This window comes from Elgaria multicarinata, chromosome 3 (assembly GCF_023053635.1).
Source record: "Elgaria multicarinata webbii isolate HBS135686 ecotype San Diego chromosome 3, rElgMul1.1.pri, whole genome shotgun sequence".
Classification (NCBI taxonomy): Eukaryota; Metazoa; Chordata; class Lepidosauria; order Squamata; family Anguidae; genus Elgaria; species Elgaria multicarinata.
The window spans coordinates 172,018,893-172,038,819 of record NC_086173.1 but is presented as its reverse complement, the minus strand read 5'-3'; positions in this window follow the sequence as shown (position 1 = coordinate 172,038,819).

The window sequence follows — 19,927 nt, the reverse complement described above, 5'->3', positions numbered from 1 at the left end:
TGCGATATCTCTGAATCATTAGAGAATGTTTGGATTGTGCAAAATTCATTCTGTCCGGGTTTTGTGGATTGTCTGGCACCTTTCATTCTGTTCATAGAATCATAGAAGAGTTGGAAGGGGCCTACAAGGCCGTGGAGTCCAACCCCCTGCTCAATGCAGGAATCCACCCTAAAGCATCCCTGACAGATGCTTGTCCAGCTGCCTCTTGAAGGCCTCTAGTGTGGGAGAGCCCACAACCTCCCTAGGTAACTGGTTCCATTGTCGTACTGTTGTCCATTCATCAATAGGTTTGGATTCTTTTTTAAATTTCTGAATTTGTGCAAATCTCATACAAAAATATGCAAATCCCCCTTTGTATATTGTAATGTTTTGGCATAAGGAGAAATGTACAGTTGTGCAGCGTTCTTCTTGTTGTTGTTGTTTTAAAAAAACATATTTATTGTTACTAAATTTGTACAAAATTCAGGTAAATGAAGAAGAGGGTCTGCAAGTCTGCTGAATACACCCAATGGGGGAAAGCCAGCCCATGGAAGAATCTACAGGGCATATTTATAACAATCTAAACTCATCTGATTCCCTTGCTAATAGCTGGTATTGATGACTGTCCAAAACTGAAAATAATATGCTAAGATTTATTTATTTAATTAATTAATTTTTTTTAGTTTTTTTTATTAGTTTCACATCTTAAAATACAACAACATAATACTAATTGAAACACATAAATCAATACATAAATTGCTTACAATTCCACATTTATAATTATCATTTTACATAATCACATAACATAACATAAGTGCTCCCCTCCACCCTTCGGGATCTATTCCTGCTTCCAAAATCTCATTTTTTCTTCTGGTGGTGGTTTTCCACTCCCCTTAGAGAATACATACTCTAGGAACTGTTTCCAAATTCCCTCAAATTCATTTACATTTGTTATACCTTTTCTTAACTTTATTTTACAAGTCAGTTTATCATTAATAGCTAAATCCCAAATTTCCTTATACCAGTCTTCAATATGATAGTCTCCTTGAACCTTCCAGTTCCTAGATATAATTAACCTTATTTAAAAGGTCTCTTAGTTGCCTTTCATGGCGGAAGCCCTCAAAAGGTGGCTTCGAACAATAAAATATGTAAACACAGTTAAATTATTATTATTATTATTATTATTATTATTATTATTATTATTATTTCTTACCCACCACTCCCTCTGGATCAAGGTGGGGAACAACACTGAATACAAAAATATAAAATAAATAAAACTGATTAAAAACATAAAACCAATACATTATCAAAATCGTAGACTCTTTAAGACAGTTGAAAATTTGACTGGGTAGGCCTCCCAGAAGAGATCAATTTTTAATAATAATAATAATAATAATAATAATAATAATAATAATAATAATTTATTTATTTATTTATTTGTTACCTGCCTTTCCCTCCGGATTGAGGTGCAGTACAACAAAATGCAAATGCCATAGAATACACATAATTAAAACATTTAAAACTAATACATTATTAAAAGCAGCACATTAGAGGCATCTTAAAATTCAACTTCGTAGAGCTGCCAGAAGAGATCAGTCTTAATGGCTTTCTTAAAATCTGAAAGACTGTTAAATTGACGAATCTCTCCTGGCAGGTCATTCCATAATCTGTGAGCGGCAGAAGAGAAGGTCCTCTGGGTAATAGTTGTCAGCCTTGTTTTTGTTGACTGGAGTAAATTCTTCCCAGAGGACCTGAGTGTGCGGGGCGGATTGTACTGGAGAAGGTGATCTTGCAGGTAGCCTGGACCCAAACCATGTAGGGCTTTAAAGGCGAAAACCAACCCTTTATACATCGCCCAGAAACTGATTGGCAGCCAGTGAAGAGATTTTAAGACTGGTGTAATGTGGTCACTCCTAGATGTACCGGTGACCAACCTGGCTGCCCTATTTTGAACTAGTTGAAGTTTCCAGACTAGGCACAAAGGTAGCCCTATGTAGAGCGCATAAGTCGAGCCTTTAAGTTACCAGCGTGTGCACTACCGTCTTTAGGTCTTCCGACTCTAAGAAGGGGCGCAACTGGCATATCAGCCGAAGCTGATAGTAGGCACTCCTGGCTGTCGCATCTATCTGGGCTGTCATTTGGAGTGACGGATCCAGAAGCACGAGAACTGGTTGACAATCCCCCAAACCCAGGTTGGGGCCATTGACAGTAATCACCTCTGTCTTGTCTGGATTCAACGTCAGTTTGTTTTCCCCCTCATCCAGCCCATTACAACCTCCAAGCATTTATTCAGAGGAGACACACTGTCCTTAAACGCAATAAAACTATGATCAGAATAAAATAGCAATTAAAACTATAAAACCATTTATAAAAACCAGCAAGAACAACAATAGCAGCAATAACAGTCCTGATCACGGGAAGGCAAGGGTAAAATACAATGTTTTTAAAGTTTGGGACACTTCAGAGAATCAGGTGCCATCGTTCATTTTCATCATGAGATGCTCCTTTTCATTCAGATGAGGCCTCAGTATAATGATGTAGCACTTGGGAAGAAAGATGCAGCCCAGTAGACCAGCACTGGAGGCCAACATGGAGAAGACCTGCACGGCCACCATGTATTTCCCCTTGGTGCTCAGGTAGGTGGGCACAAAGGAGACCCAAACGCTGCAGAAGACCAGCATGCTGAAGGTGATCAGCTTGGCTTCATTGAAGGACCCAGGCAGCTTCCTGGCCAGGAAAGCCACCGTGAAGCAGGTGGCAGCCAGGAAGCCCATGTAGCCAAGGGCAGCATAGAACATGGAGACAGACCCTTCGTTGCATTGCAGGATGATCTGTCCAGGTTGGGAGCGCATGTCGGAGTCTGGGAATGGGGAATTGGTCCCCAGCCAGATGGTGCAGATGACAACTTGGACACTGGAACAGGAAAGGACAATGACATTTGCCAAACTCTTCCCCAGCCACCTCTTCACCCTGTTCCCTGGCTTTGTGGCCAGAAAGGCCAGCACCACAGTCACTGTTTTGGCCAAGAGAGAAGAAACAGCTACTGAGAAGATGACACTGAAGGCTGTTTGTCGTAGGAGGCAGGTCGTTTTCCTGGGCTGGCCAATGAACAAGAAAGAGAACAAGAAGGAAAGGAGGAGGGAAAGGAGGAGAATGTAAGAGAGGTCCCGGTTATTGGCTTTGACTATGGGAGTTTCTAGGAACTTAATGAAGATTCCTAACACAAGTCCTGCTATTAAGGACAGTAATAAGGCAGAGAAAGTCAGGATGATCCCCAAATAGTCTCCATAGGACAAGAAGGTTGTAATCTTGGGAATGCATTTAACTCGGTCCCCATTTGAATGCTGATCTTCTGGACACATAATGCAAAGGTCTGCATCTGAAAAGAAAAAGGGTGTCTTTTATGAGTGCCAAGGAGGGAGAATAGGCCAGGAACTATCTCTCTGCAATAGGAATGGGAGGGAACAGACACTCAGTGGCAGAGGTCATGGAATGGAGTTTGGGTAGAAGGTCTGATGTCGTCTTCCTCCTCAGAAGTTGGAGAGACACTGTCCATCAGAGAGAGTGTACTGGGCTAGGCAGAATTATGGTAAAAACTACGTTGATAGCAGGGATGGGCAAGTGGTGGCCCTCCAGATGTTGTTGGAACGCAAGTCCCATCAAGCCTCATCATTGGATGTTTTGGTTAGAACTGAGAGAAATTACAGGCAAACAACATCTGTCGTGATAAGAGTTGTAGAAATGTTGGAGATGAGTGGGATGAGTTAATTCTGCTCCAAAGGATGCCTGATGTGGAACATTGGGTCTGAAATGCCTCTTTTATTTTCCTTCAAAACCACCGCCTAACTGTCTGTATCACAGACTGAAAGATGTAGAGTCTCTCTCTCTCTCTCTCTCTCTCTCTCTCTCTCTCTCTCTCTCTCTCACTCTTTCTCTCTCTCTCTCTCTCTCTTTCTCACACACACATAAATTTGAGAGTCTGAGAGGAATAGCAGTGTGTGAGAGAGAATTATAAGATTGATAAGAACAAAGCCCTATTCCTCCATTTCAGAATACCCAAGGAGACAAAACAGCCCCTGACATGTACTAGAGACCCTGAGTGAGATGTAACCAGGAGATGGGTTTCTTACTGTCTCATGGAAGCAATCCCAGGACTCGAAGCTCAAACAAAATCTCATACTTCCAAGCCAGACTGGGAGAAGGATATTACCACATTTCAGGGCATATTTGTATTTTTATGTCTACTTGGTACCTTCGTAAAGTGAGGGGAGGCAATGAGAGGGGTACCACAGGGCTCAGTTCTGGGCCCAGTGCTCTCATAGAATCATAGAATAGCAGAGTTGGAAGGGGCCTACAAGGCCATTGAGTCCAACCCCCTGCTAATGCAGAAATTCACCCTAAAGCATCCCTGACAGATAGTTCTCTAGCTGCCTCTTGAAGGCCTCTAGTGTGGGAGAGCCCACAACCTCCCAAGCTCACTGGTTCCATTGTTGAACTGCTCTAACAGTGAGGAAGTTTTTCCTAATGTCCAGCTGGAATCTGGCTTCCTTTAACTTGAGCCCGTTATTCCGTGTCTTGCACTCTGGGAGGATCGAGAAGAGATCCTGGCTTCTCTGTGTGACAACCTTTTAGGAATTTGAAGAGGGCTATCATGTCTCCCCTCAATCTTCCCTTCTCCAGGCTAAACATGCCCAGTTCTTTCAATCTCTCCTCATAGGGCTTTCTTTCCAGACCCCTGATCATCCTGGTTGCCCTCCTCTGAACATACTCTAGCTTGTCTGCATCATTCTTGAATTATGGAGCCCAGAACTGGACACAATACTCTAGATGAGGCCTAACCAGGTTCTGATTAGAGGCCTAACCTAACTCTTCAACATTTTTATTAATGATTTTGATAAAGAGGTGCAGGGAATGCTTATCAGATTTGTGCATGACACAAAATTGGGTGGGATAGCTAATACCCTGGAAGACAGAAACAAACTTCAAAGGGATCTTGATAAGCTGGAGCGCTGGGCTGGAAACAACAGATTGAAATTTAATAGGGATAAATGCCAAGTTCTACATCTAGGAAATAGAAACCGAATACACAGTTACAAGACGGGGGATACTTGGCTCAGCAATACTACAAATGAGAAGGATCTTGGAATTGTTGTAGATCGCAAGCTGAATATGAGCCAACAGTGCAATATGGCTGAAAGAAAGGCAAATGCTATTTTGGTCTGCATTAATAGAAGTATAGCTTCCAAATCACGTGAGGTACTGGTTCCTCTCTATTCGGCCCTGTTTAGGCCTCATCTAGAGTATTGCGTCCAGTTCTGGGCTCCACACTTCAAGAAGGACGCAGACAAGCTGGAGCGTGTTCAGAGGAGGGCAACCAGGATGATCAGGGGTCTGGAAACAAAACCCTGTGAAGAGAGACTGAGGCCACAGCTAGACCTAAGGTTTATCCTGGGATCATCCAGGATAACAAGGGCTCAGGAAACAAAGCCCTATGAAGACAGACTGAAAGAACTGGGCATGTTTAGCCTGGAGAAGAGAAGATTGAGGGGAGACATGATAGCACTCTTCAAATACTTGAAAGGTTGTCACACAGAGAAGGGCCAGGATCTCTTCTCGATCCTCCCAGAGTGCAGGACACGGAATAACGGGCTCAAGTTACAGGAAGCCAGATTATGGCTGGACATCAGGAAAAACATCCTGACTGTTAGAGCAGTACGACAATGGAACCAGTGTCCTAGGGAGGTTGTGGGCTCTCCCACACTAGGGGCCTTCAAGAGGCAGCTGGACAACCATCTGTTAGGATGCTTTAAGGTGGATTCCTGAATTAAGCAGGGGGTTGGGCTTGTAGGCCCCTTCCAACTCTACTCTTCTAGGATTCTATGATACAATGATTGCTGCTGAAGATCTGCAAGTTATTTTAAATCAGTATCTATCTATCTATCTATCTATAATAAAAAAACACTCATCCAGCAGCATGGCACTTTAAGAGCAGAGTTCTATCTGTCTTTTGTTTCGTCTAACTATCTATGCAGACATGTGCAGATTCGTTAAGCCCCAAGTGTGCCTATGACAGCAACTGCTGGCGTTTGTACATTGGGCTTGCTCAGTTTCACACTGAAGGTAGAACGCTGCCAGAACACTGATGTTTTCAGATAAAATTCAGAAAACTCCACAAAGCCAAGAAACTCGAAGCTAAGGCTGATGCCATACTTGACATGACTCATGATCAGTGATGATGATTTGCAACATCACAAATGATGCTTGCTTACAACTTACCCTCCATGCACCCACACTTTCCCTTGGTCTTTCAGTTCCGAACCCAGATGGGGAAGATGGGGTGCTTGGGACCAGCAAAGAAGTCACTAATTGTTCTGGTCCTGTATTGCCTTATGAAGTATCTGGGCATCACTGCAGGAATCTTCTTGTGAACTGAGCTGTGCCTGTTGGTTGCTTACATCAGTAATCATAGAATCATAGAATAGCAGAGTTGGAAGGGGCCTACAAGGCCATCGAGTCCAACCCCCTGTTCCATGCAGGAATCCACCCTAAAGCATCCCAGACAGATGGTTGTCCAGCTGATTGGATGCATTGACTGGATGCATTGGATAATGAGAGAAGCCTTATTCTACCAGTCAGCCTGCATGCTTCATAAGGCAACACAGGATGAGGACAATGTGGGAGAACACATTGAATATAGATGTGGGTGTATGGAACCACAGTCATACTCACACCCACTTCTTTTAATTCTATGTTGTCCATAGAAAAAAGAGGACCTAGTTCGATGGCCTTGTAGGCCCCTTCCAACTCTGCTATTCTATGATTCTATGATTCTATTATTCTGTTCAGACATCCCGTTCCGCTGGAGTCACTTGCCTTCTTCATTCGAAATGGTCCCTTCTGGGCAGGGAGCACAGTCATAACAGCAACGGAGCTGTCCTTCCCTGATCACCTTGACGTAGCCAGGTCTGCAGCTTCTGCTACATCTGGAATGAGGCACCGTCTAACCAAAAAGAAAGAGGACCCAGAGTTCATTGCCCCTAAGAAGAGTTTCCCAACCATGTGAAATAGTAGCTCTGGAAATGAGGTGATCTTCTTCAGGATTGTGGACCAGTAGGAAATTGTGAAAACCACAGTCCCAATCCTGATCACACTTTATTATATGTGTACAAGTTAACCCAGGAACCTTGATTTATTATCACTCAATTTAGTATAATTTCTGGTGCATTAGTGAATCTGTAAGAGCCTCCGCTCTCATTTTAAACCAATGGTTCCATATATATATAAGTGTGTGTGTGTGTGTGTGTGTCCCAAAAAATTCTCACAATGTAAAAGACGTTGAACAGAATGCAATGCAACACTTGGCTTAACCCACCTTGTTAAACCAGCCGGGCCATAAAATGTCATCCTGGTCAATGGTGAATGTGATGTCTGAGGTCCCTCGTCTCTCTAGACTCCCAACTTCCTTCTCAAAAACAGAACTATTGGGGAATTTTGCAAAGTACAAGATGTCAAAGTCAGCTGCAAGGTCTCCATTCTCGTCCAAATACACTCCATCCATGGAGCTATTGTAAAACTGGAAGTTTCCCAGGAAAGGGTGAAGCTGTAATGGCAGAGGAAACACCCGCATTTAGAACTTGATGATTTCCACCCTGCCCAAGGACTCATGGCTGATGGACATGCCTTTTAGCCATATTGGAGGCATCCATGGGTTTTTCACCTTCCATTTTTATGTTCAGCAAGTACTTTAGGTTCAATGGTGGAAGCCCTGTTCTGCATTTTTAGATCATTTGGATAAATTCAGCTGCAGGGGCTGGTCGTACCATTAGGTAGAGGCAGGTGCCTTTTGGGGGAAATAGAATCATAGAATCATTGAATAGCAGAGTTGGAAGGGGCCTACAAGGCCATCGAGTCCAACCCCCTGCTCAATGCAGGAATCCACCCTAAAGCATCCCTGACAGAGGGTTGTCCAGCTGCCTCTTGAAGGCCTCTAGTGTGGGAGAGCCCACAACCTCCCTAGGTAGCTGATTCCATTGTCACACTGCTCTAACAGTCAGGAAGTTTTTCCTGATGTCCAGCCGGAATCTGGCTTCCTTTAACTTGAGCCCATTATTCCGTGTCCTGCACTCTGGGAGGATCGAGAAGAGATCCTGGCCCTCCTCTGTGTGACAACCTTTTAAGTATTTGAAGAGTGCTATCATGTCTCCCCTCAATCTTCTCTTCTCCAGGCTAAACATGCCCAGTTCTTTCAGTCTCTCTTCATAGGGCTTTGTTTCTAGACCTCTGATCATCCTGGTTGCCCTCTTCTGAACACGCTCCAGCTTGTCTGCGTCCTTCTTGAATTGTGGAGCCCAGAACTGGACACAATACTCTAGATGAGGCCTAACCAGGGCCGAATAGAGAGGAACCAGTACCTCACGTGATTTGGAAGCTATACTTCTATTAATGCAGCCCAAAATAGCATTTGCCTTTCTTGCAACCATTTTGCACTGTTGGCTCATATTCAGCTTGCAATCGACAACAATTCCAAGATCCTTCTCGTTTGTAGTATTGCTGAGCCAAGTATCCCTCATGTTGTAACTGTGCCTTTGGTTTCTATTTCCTAAATGTAGAACTTGGCATTTATCCCTATTAAATTTCATCCTGTTGTTTTCAGCCCAGCACTCCAGCCTATCAAGATCACTTTGAAGTTTGTTTCTGTCTTCCAGGGTATTAGCTATCCCACCCAATTTTGTGTCATCTGCAAATTTGATCAGCGTTCCCTGCACCTCCTCGTCCAAATCATTAATAAAAATGTTGAAGAGCACTGGGCCCAGGACTGAGCCCTGCGGCACCCCACTCGTTGCCTCTCCCCAGTTTGAGAAGGTTCCATTGATAAGTACTCTTTGAGTCCGATTCTGTAGCTAACTGTGGATCCACCTAATAGTTGTTCCATCTAGCCCACTTTTAGCTAGTTTGTTAATCAGAATGTCATGTGGTACTTTGTCAAAAGCTTTGCTGAAGTCAAGATATATGACCTGCACAGCATTCCCACAGTCCACAAGGGAGGTTATCCTATCAAAAAATGAGATCAAATTAGTCTGACAGGATTTGTTCCTGACAAATCCATGTTGGCTTCTAGTAATCACTGCATTGATTTCAAGGTGTTTACAGATTGACTTCTTTATAATCTGCTGCAGAATTTTCCCAGGGATGGATGTCAGACTGACTGGTCTGTAGTTCCCAGGTTCCTCCTTTTTGCCCTTGTCTGATCAAGTGTATAACAGGGCCAGAAATGCTCAGTCACACATTCTATTTTCACTCTGTACATGATGAGTCATGCTTTCCTCCAAAGCTGCAATCCCCCACAGAAAATGCACTGCCTCAAAATTAATATATAATTTCATTTTATTTTATTTACCATATTTTTCTATGTCATTCATATCTAAAAATGACCATAAGAAATAAAACAAGGGAAAAATAAAAAAAGAACAAAACAGCATATTAACATTGCTCACTTCAAAACAGAATATCAAGAAAAACCATGGCTGTTCATTTAAGGAATCTTTCCTAGAAAAGAGCTTTTTTGAGGAGGCATGGGAAGTAGCAGAGGGACCTCCAAGGTCAGGGAATTCTTGACCTCCAGGTGCAGGGAGTTACAAAGGATCTTCTCTTGATGGATTACAATAGGGCTATACATGGTTAAACAGGACACCAATAAGGTGGTTAAAACAAAAAAGCATTGTATGGAGCTGCAAAAGGATCTCTCCAAGCTGGGAGGGTGGGCAGCTGGCACAGAAGTGCCGAAATGGCACCAGGAAGGCTAAAGCTGAGGATGAGCTGACATTAGCGAGGGATGCTAAAAGAAATAAAAAGGCTTTCTACAGATACGTGGGTAGTAAAAGACAGAGGAAAGAAATGGTGGTTCAACTGCTTAATGAGGATGGCAAATTGATAACAGATGACAAAGAAATTTCCTCTTGGGGAAATTATTCCTTGACTCTGGGAGTGTCTTGAAAAATTTCCACCCCCGATTCCCGTCTGAGCTGGTCCCCCTTGTTTTCTTCAGTTTCCAAGTCCAATTCGGGATACACAGCAGGGAGAATAGGCCTGATCCTCACAGTAGCCTCCAGAGCACAACCCAAACAGAAAGAAGGCATGAGGCAAAGCCAGTGAAAGTTCGCTAAGAAAATGGGCACCAGCAGATGCAAAGAAGTTTCAGCTTAGCTTGAGGGTGACCTCAGTGGCACGGAGTGCCTTCTACAAACTCAGTTACACCCCTATCTAGACAGGGATAACCTGGCTTCAGTTGTCCATGCTCTGGTAACCTCCAAGTTAGATTACTGCAATGCACTCTACGTAGGGCTGCCTTTGAAGACGGTTCGGAAGCTGCAGCTCGTGCAAAATGCAGCGGCCAGATTGATTTCGGGAACCAGAAGGTTCAACCACATAACACCTGCTCTGGTCCGCTTGCACTGGCTGCCTGTATATTTCCGAGCCCAATTCAAGGTGCTGGTTTTGACCTATAAAGCCTTACACAGCTTGGGACCACAATACCTGATGGAATGCCTCTCCCGACGTGAATATACCCTGTCACTACTTTCAGCATCTAAGATCCTCCTCCGTGTGCCTACTCCGAGAGAGGCTCGGAGTGTGGCAATGAGGGACAGGGCCTTTTTGGTGGTGGCCCCCAGACTATGGAATGATCTCTCTAACGAGGCTCGCCTGGCACCAACGCTGCTATCTTTCCGGCACCAGGTTAAGACTTTCCTCTTTGCCCAGGCATATGGCGGAATATCTTAATCACCCACATGTTTAGTTTTAATCGGTTTTTAATGCTTTATGTGTGTATGTTCTGTGTTTTAGAATTTTAAATTTTGTATACTCGTTTTAATCTTAATTTTAGAATTTCTGTAAAAAATTCTGGCTATGGCTATAGCCAGAGAGCACTGGCTATGGGAGCGGTATATAAGTGTAATAAATAAACAAACAAATAAACAAATAAATAAATAATGGGAGTCCACCTTGCCTCAGGGATATGTAACTCTTTCCTCATCTCACCACTGCTTCCAAAAGCTTGACAGACTCTGAACGTAATTCGCAATAGAACCACATTGGAAGAAAGAAGAAATACCTGCCATGACTCAACCCTTTCTCCTTCCATTCTTCCTCCGTGAAGCAGCACCGTCCGCTTGGATCTAGATGAGTGGGCAGCCTTTAAGGCATGTGCTATGGCTTGGAGAGTGTGGTAAATGTTGTAGGTGTCTTGGAACACACTTTTCTTAAGGTGATGCTGTGGCAAACCTTCCAGGTTCTCTTCCACTCTGCATTGATTCAGGCCTTTCACAGATAATGTGTGTTTTAAATATCGACATTGAAGTCCTTTTACCCTCCCTGGACCAAAAACAAAAAAAGCTGAAGATGGCATATTATGACGTTGTGGGGTTTTTTTGGTCCTGATATAAAAAGATAAATAACCATGGATGTGCTGGTCGATTTTATGGTACCTTAAAGACTCTGTCAAGCTGGAGTGCGGTAAAGCTACTGTGACCCATATTTGTCCAGAAATTGGTTTCCAGACTTTGTTAACTATATTTTTCATTACTGTCACATCCTCCACAAACTGATAGGCCCCATAATAAAGAAATACATTGACACCTTGAACGGCAAGCCAAGACATCCATACCGGCCTTTCCTGGACATTACCATTATCTCCAAATGCAGACTGATGTAATGTAGCTTTTGAGAAGGTCACACAAATACCATTCCTGATGAGCAGAGGTGTGATGGTCTTTATGAACCTTTCTCCATTGTCATTGTCTGGAGCGAAGAGGCCGACCCACGTCCATTTGAAATGCAGGAGGAGTTTGACAATCCCCAGGTAGGGGGGTTCTTCTCCTGGGACCATCTGATGGACAAGAGGGAACAGGGTTTTGTCAAGAACATGATTAATAGAAGCATAACTGACCTAGTAAGGAAATGAAGAGATGGAAGAGTCAGAGAACCTAAAGACGGTAGTGCATGCACTGGTAACTTCAAGGCTCGACTTCTGCAATGCGCTCTACATAAGGCTACCTTTGTGCCTAGTCCGGAAACTTCAACTAGTTCAAAATATGGCAGCCAGGTTGGTCACTGGGACACCTAGGGGGGGACCACATTGTGCCAGTTTTTAAAAAAAATTACTGGCTGCCAATTAGTTTCCAGGCAATGTGTAAAGTATTGGTTATCACCTTTAAAGCCGTGCATGGTTTGGGTCCAGGCTACCTGAGGGATCACCTTCTCCCGTACAATCAGCCCCGCACACTCAGGTCCTCTGGGAAGAATTTACTCCAGACAACAAAAACAAGGCTGACAACCATTACCCAGAGGGTCTTTTCTTCTGCCACTCCCAGATTGTGGAATGGCCTGCTGGGAGAGATTCATCAACTTAACAGTCTTCCGGAATTTAAGAAAGCCATAAAGACTGCTCTCTACCAGCAGGCCTACCCAGTTAAATTTTAAGATGCTTTCTTAATAATGTGCTGCTTTTAATAATGTATTAGTTTTAAATGTTTTAATTAGTTATATGTATTTTATGGTGTTTGCATTTGTGTTGTACCCCGCCTCGATCCAGAGGGAGAGGCAGGTAACAAATGAATGAATATATTATTGTTGTTGTTGTTGTTGTTGTTGTGATGATGATGATGATGATGATGATGATGATGATGATGATGATGACACCCCACTGTGGATGGAGGACTTTATACAACAGCAGCTCTGCACTCCAACAGCGATCTTATGTCCCCAAAAAACCCAGACAGTAGAGACCAGTGTCAGGAGCAGAAGAAAGAGTTGTCCCCATCGTCAGTCAGAACGTCAGTGCAGGACAGGGGACAGTCCTAGAATTCCTGTGATTGTCACATACTCAAAGGCACACATCCCATATGGTTACAAATGTCTGCCCACATGAGCCAGAACTTTCTACCTGTATCAGGTGGGAACATAGGAAGCTGCTTTATCCTGAGTCAGACCATGGGTCCATCTAACCCAGTAGTGTCAACACAGACTGGCAGCAGCGGGTCTTCAGGGTCTCAGCCAGGATTCCAGGGATTGAACCTGGGACCTTCTACATGCAAAGCTGAAGCTCCACCACTGAGCCAACTCCCCTCAAGGAAAGGATGGTGGGTCTCCATAAGAACATAAGAACATTATTATTATTATTATTATTATTATTATTATTATTTATTTATTTATATAGCACCATCAGTGTACATGATCCATGTTGGATCAGACTCAAGAGTCCCTCTAGTCCAGCACTCTGTTCACACAGTGGCCAACCAGCCATCGGCCAGCAATGAACAAGCAGGACATGGAGCCACAGCACACTCCCGCCCATGTTCCCCAGCAACTGGTGCACACAGACTAATTTCCTCAAATACTGGAGATAGCACACAGCCATCAGGGCTAGTAGCCATTGATAGCCTTTGCCTCCAGGAATTTATCCAACCGCCTTTTGAAGCCATCCAGATTGGTGGCCATCACCACACCCTGTGGCAACAAGTAAAGTAGATCTATGGGTCGTCCCCCACACACGCTTTTTTCACAATGTATTGCTGTTTTGTTTGTTGACATTCGCAATAAAAAATTAAAAAACAAAACAAGTAAAGCAGGTCAGACATAGACTTAGGCTGTTGCTACACGAGGGTTTAGCCCGGGCTGATACCTGGGCTCACCCCGTATATCCAGATGACGCACAGGGGATACCAGAATCAGCCCGTGCTAAACCTTCCCTTGGCCCGGGATAACCGGCTCCAGTTGTGGCCCCGTATTTCCGTGGAAAGTCTAGCTGGTTCCATGGCTTTTCCCGGCTACGCAGCTTACTCATGAGTAGCCGGGAGAAGCCGCGCACTGGGCACAGCGCTCCACAAATTGGGGGGAGATGGGGGGAAAGAACGGAGCCAGGGTAGGGAGATCGCGGCCCGGGGGGTGGGATCGGAGATCATAGCTGGTGGGGCAGAGGGGGTATCAAACATGGCGGGAGGGTTGGGGGGCATCAGACATTGTGGGGGGGAATCGGGGGCAGAGGGAGCAGGGAACCCTTTTTAAAAAAAAGACCTACCTTGTCGTTGGTGCACTCCTGCACACATGGCCCCTTTAAGTTTAAAAAAATGGCCGACGCGACAGGGTTTTCCCTTACCCCGTCACGTGTCACGTGTAGACTGGGGCGACGGCCTGTGCTAGCTGCAGTGTAGGCTCGCCCCTACTTCCCACCGGATTAACAGGTAGGTCTAACAAAGCCCAGTCAGCACATCTGCCTCACAAGGCCATGTAGAGGCAGCATTTCAGTCTTCCTGGGTTAGAACTTCAGCCCTGACCTCATTCCCTATCATACTGTTCTTTGCCTCCAAGTTCACTTGTGAATTTGTTATCGCAACTTGAGTTTATTTATTGCATTTCTATACTGCTCAATAGCCGAAGCTCTCTGGGTGGTTCACAAAAATTAAAACCATGAAAACCATCCAAAATATAAAACAAATAACAGCATAAATGCAATATAGAAACACAACCAGGAAAGAAACCAAGTGACAAGGCAGAAATGAATGCAGATTTAAAATACAAATTTAAAACAGAAAAGTTAAAAATTAAGTGGATAAACTGTTAAAATAATGAGAAAATGAAAAAAGTCTTTATTCGACATCAAAAAAGGGTATAATGTAGGTGCCAGGCGAACCTCTCTAGGGAGCTCATTCCACAGCTGGGGTGCCACAGCAAAGAAGGCCCTCCTCCTGGTAGCCACCTGCCTCACTTCCTTTGGCAGGGGCCCATGGAGAAAGACTCCTGAGGATTATCTTAGTGTCTGGTCAGATACATGATCTGGTCAGGTCCGGCTGGGCCAAGGAGGTGATTAATGCCTCTCTACGAGAGGGAGTGGTCCCAGTCCATCTGAAAGAGGTGGTAGTGAGACCACTCCTGAAGAAAACTTCCTTGAACCCGGAAAATCTTAGTAACTTCAGGCCGGTAGCAAATGTTCCATTCCTGGGCAAGGTCTTTGAGCGGGAGGTTGTGGGCCCGGGCCAGACACTCTTGGATGAGACTGATTATCTGGATCCATTTCAGTCGGGCCTCAGGCCTGGTTTTGGCACGGAAACAGCCTTGGTCGCCCTGTATGATGACCTCTGTTGGGAGAAAGACAGGAGAGGGAGTGTGACTCTGTTGATTCTCCTCGACCTCTCAGCGGCTTTCGATACCATTGACCATGGTATCCTTCTGGGACGACTCGCTGAGCTGGGAGTGGGAGGTACTGCTCTGCAGTGGTTCCGCTCTTACTTGGCGGGTCGGTTACAGAAGGTGGTGCTTGGGGAACATTACTCGGCCCCGTGGACTCTCAAGTATGGGGTCCCGCAGGGGTTGGTTTTGTCCCCCATGTTGTTTAACATTTACATGAAGCCGCTGGGGGTGGTCATCCGGAGCTTTGGAGTGCGCTGTCATCAGTACGCTGATGACACGCAGCTCTATTTCTCCTTTTCATCTTCAGCAGGAGAGGCTGTGGATGTGTTGAACCGGTGCCTGGCTGTGACAATGGACTGGATGAGGGCTAATAAACTGAGACTCAATCCAGACAAGACTGAGATGCTGTTAGTAGGTGATTCTACTGACAGGATGGGGGTGTTCTACCGGTTCTGGATGGGATTGCACTCACCCTGAAGGAGCAGGTTCGTAGCTTGGGGGTTCTTTTAGACCCATCATTGTCACTTGAGGCTCAGGTGACCTCAGTGGCAGGGAGTGCCTTCTACAAACTCCGGTTGGTGGACCAGCTACGCCCCTATCTAGACAGGGATAACCTGGCTTCAGTTGTCCATGCTCTGGTAACCTCCAGGTTAGATTACTGCAATGCACTCTACGTAGGGCTGCCTTTGAAGACAGTTCGGAAGCTGCAGCTCATGCAAAATGCAGCGGCCAGATTGATTTCGGGAACCAGAAGGTTCGACCATATAACACCTGCTCTGGTCCACTTGCACTGGCCGCCTGTATGTTTCCGAGCCCAATTCCAGGTGCTGGTTTTGACCTATAAAGCCTTACATGGCTTGGGACCACAATACCTGACGGAATGCCTCTCCCGACGTGAATATACCTGGTCACTACGTTCAACATCTAAGGTCCTCCTCCGGGTGCCTACTCCGAGAGAGGCTCGGAGTGTGGCAACGAGGGATAGGGCCTTTTCGGTGGTGACCCCCAGACTATGGAATGATCTCCCTGACAAGGCTCGCCTGGCACCAACGCTGCTATCTTTCCGGCGCCAGGTTAAGACTTTCCTCTTTGCCCGGCATATGGCGGCACATCTTAATCACCCACATGTTTAGTTTTAATCGGTTTTTAATGCTTTATGTGTGTATGTTCTGTGTTTTAGAGTTTTAAATTTTGTATACTTGTTTTTATCTCAATTTTAGAATTTCTGTAAACTGCCCAGAGAGCCCTGGCTATGGGAGCGGTATATAAGTGTAATAAATAAATAATAAATAAATAATATGGGAGGAGGCGTTCCTTCAGGTCATAGAATCGTATAACAATAGAGTTGGAAGGGGCCTACAAGGCCATCGAGTCCAACCCCCTGCTCAATGCAGGAATCCACCCTAAAGCATCCCTGACAGATGCTTGTCCAGCTGCCTCTTGAAGGCCTCTAGTGTGGGAGAGCCCACAACTTCCCTAGGTCATTGGTTCCATTGTCGTACTGCTCTAACAGTCAGGAAGTTTTTCCTGATGTCCAGCTGGAATTCGGCTTCCTGTAATTTGAGCCCGTTATTCCGTGTCCTGCACTCTGGGAGGATTGAGAAGAGATCCTGGCCCTCCTCTGTGTGACAACCTTTTAAGTATTTGAAGAGTGCTATCATGTCTCCCCTCCATCTTCTCTTCTCCAGGCTAAATATCATAGGCGTGCGCAGCACATTTTATTAGGGGGTTCAGCCAGGGATTTTTTTTTTAAGGTAAACATTGATTAAATATATAGTAATAAAGGACTTTTTTTTCATTCATCAAACAAACAAAATAGAAGTAAACTATTTTTTTTAATTAACAAGTAATCTGTACTTTAAAAATACACATTTTAAAATGGAGACTCTGAATACTATTTTTTTTTTTTTTGCTGTAGTGATAACCAGGCATATATAAAGATGCAGTCAATTTTCACCATCTTTAAATTTAATCAGATAATGACCTAATCCAAACTTACTAAAACAGATTCACATTTAAAACAGATTCTATCACATTAACAACAATGAGTGTCATCTTAAGTTCCAGCACCATACAGAGAATACACTATTATTATTATTATTATTATTATTATTATTATTATTATTATTATTATATTTATTTGTATCCCGCCTTTTGCCAATGCTGGGCCTCAAGGCGGCCTTACAAAGTTTAAAATATACATGGGGGGGAGAGGAAACAAAACCATAAACAATTAAAAAATACACAGCAAAATTATAAAACATTAACATAGATGGAGGGCTGGATTATTCTCCAAAGGCCTGCTGGAACAAAAAAGTTTTAGCCTGCTTCCGAAAGCCCATCAAGGAGGGAGCCAGCCTAGCTTCCCCGGGAAAAGAGTTCCAGAGCACCGGAGCAGCCACCGAGAAGGCCCTCTCCCATGTTCCCACCAAGCGTGCCTGTGAAGAAGGTGGGGCTGAAAGAAGGGCCTCTCCAGAAGATCTCAAAGCACGGGCAGGCTCATAAGGGAGAATACGTTCTTTTAAATAACCTGGACCCGAACCATATATCAAATGCCCTAATAATGATTTTAAAAGATTGCCCTGTGTGCTGCTGAGCAAAGAATTTGGAATGAGGTCCAGGAGAGAGACTTCTGGGGTGAATATAGTGAGGACGAGGGGTGGCTGCGAGCCTAGCGTAAGAGAGGGCTGGCTGGCAAGATTTGGAGAACTTGGGGGAGTGTAGGAGATCTGGAACTAGGGGCATCTCTGGAAGGCCGAGAAGGGGCTATTGGCAGAAGACAGGAGATGAAGGAGAAAAGAGAGGATGGGAAACCGTCACAAGGGCACATCAGTCTTCTTTACTGATCAATTGTAAGCCGCTCCGGGAGCCTTTTAGGCTGAGGTGCGGGATAAAAATACTCTAAATAAAAATACTCTAAATAAAATAAGGGCAGAAGAAGAGGATTGGCATAGGGGGAGCCCTGGGGAAAGAAGAGAGAGAAATGCCCCTATGTGTGGGGTAGAAGAGGGAGAGAGGGTGCATACAGGAGAGATATGAGTGTCCCGGAGGGGAGAGGAAACAGAGGTAATGTTTAGCCTTGAGGAGACGCCTGAGGGGAGACATGATAACACTCCTCAAATACTTGAAAGATTGACACACACAGGAGGGCCAGGATCTCTTCTCGATCATCCCAGAGTGCAGGACACGGAATAATGGGCTCAAGTTAAAGGAAGCCAGATTCCAGCTGGACATCAGGAAAAACCTCCTGACTGTTAGAGCAGTATGACAGTAGAACCAGTTACCTAGGAAGGTTGTGGGCTCTCCCACACTAGAGGCATTCAAGAAGCAGCTGGACAACCACCTGTCAGAGATGCTTTAAGGTGGATTCCTGCATTGAGCGGGGGGTTGGACTTGATGGCCTTATAGACCTCTTCCAACTCTATTATTCTATGATTCTATGAAAACAGTAGTGTAGATCCTGCCTGAGACACCTGGGCCCTGTACACCTAGGAAACCCAATGCATGTTGTTCAGTATCTAAATTATAGCCAGCTCTTGCCAGGGCTGGCCCAAGACATTTTGCTGCCCAAAGTGGAATAGCAAATGACATGACCCCCACCCCACCCCCAAACTCACAGTGCAAAGCCAGTAAAGTCATTTTGGCACTTGAGGCCAGTGGACAACAGCTTATTATGCCATAATAAAGTTATGAGTCTTCCAGATCTCACAGGATACTTTACAGCTTTTGAACATAAAAGAAGAAGAGGACTATACCACAACCTGGCCTTGTGGGTCATGGAACCAGCAAGTCCAGTCCAGAAAGGAAATCCAGACACAAGCAATTCAAGCCAAACCACACCACATACCCACATACTGTATAAGAAGTCCTACAATTCTCAGCATACCCCAGCCAGCCATGCTGGCTAGGGGATTCTAGGAGTTGAAGGACTTTTTTCTGTCTAAACATGCATAAAATTGTGCCTTTAACTTATGTCACACTAACAGGAATACAGGAATCAAATAGGATTTCCTTCTTCAGTGGGACACACTTACTTAGGAGTAAGTACTGACATTGCAAATGTTTGGATGATCAGGCTAGTCCTTGAGATATTTTCCCTTCTTGGGAACGAGAGAAAGAGACAGAGAGACAGAGAAGAGAGATACTGAGGAGAGTGGGGGGAAGAAGGAAAAATAAAAGCCTTTAGTTCTTCCAGCCTCGTAAGATGTTCACCACCTGGTTCAACATGCAGCCTCCTTTAACCACACATACGCATACAGGCGTGCGCGCGCACACACATACGCGCGAGCACACGGGCACACACCCAAACACACACCCTTGAAAATCAATCCAATGAGCAGCCAGAAGCTATCTGGCGGTTTGTGTGTATCTAAGTGTGCAGGAGGCGAAAGAGCCCAAGCATCTGGTCGGATTAAAAGTAAGCGGACTCGTCCTGAGAGCATCCAGGAAGTGACAGGAGGAGAATGGGAAAAGAACAGCTCACAGGCTTTGTAACATCGCGGAACCGAGGAAGGAGGGGGAAAGAGAGAGGCAGGGAAGGAGGATTCAAAACTACACGCCCGGCGAAGCTTCTCTTCCTTCTGTCCTCCTCCTCTTCTCTCCCTCCCTCCTCTTCTCACTCTCACTCTACCACAATCCCAAACGAACGACTCCCTTGCCGAGCTGGAGAAATAATCAGTTTCACTCTTGAAAAAAAGGGGGCGGGATCACATCCCGAAAGTGTTTTAATAAAACAAACAGAGATGGGGGGAAGGAGGGGGAGCGG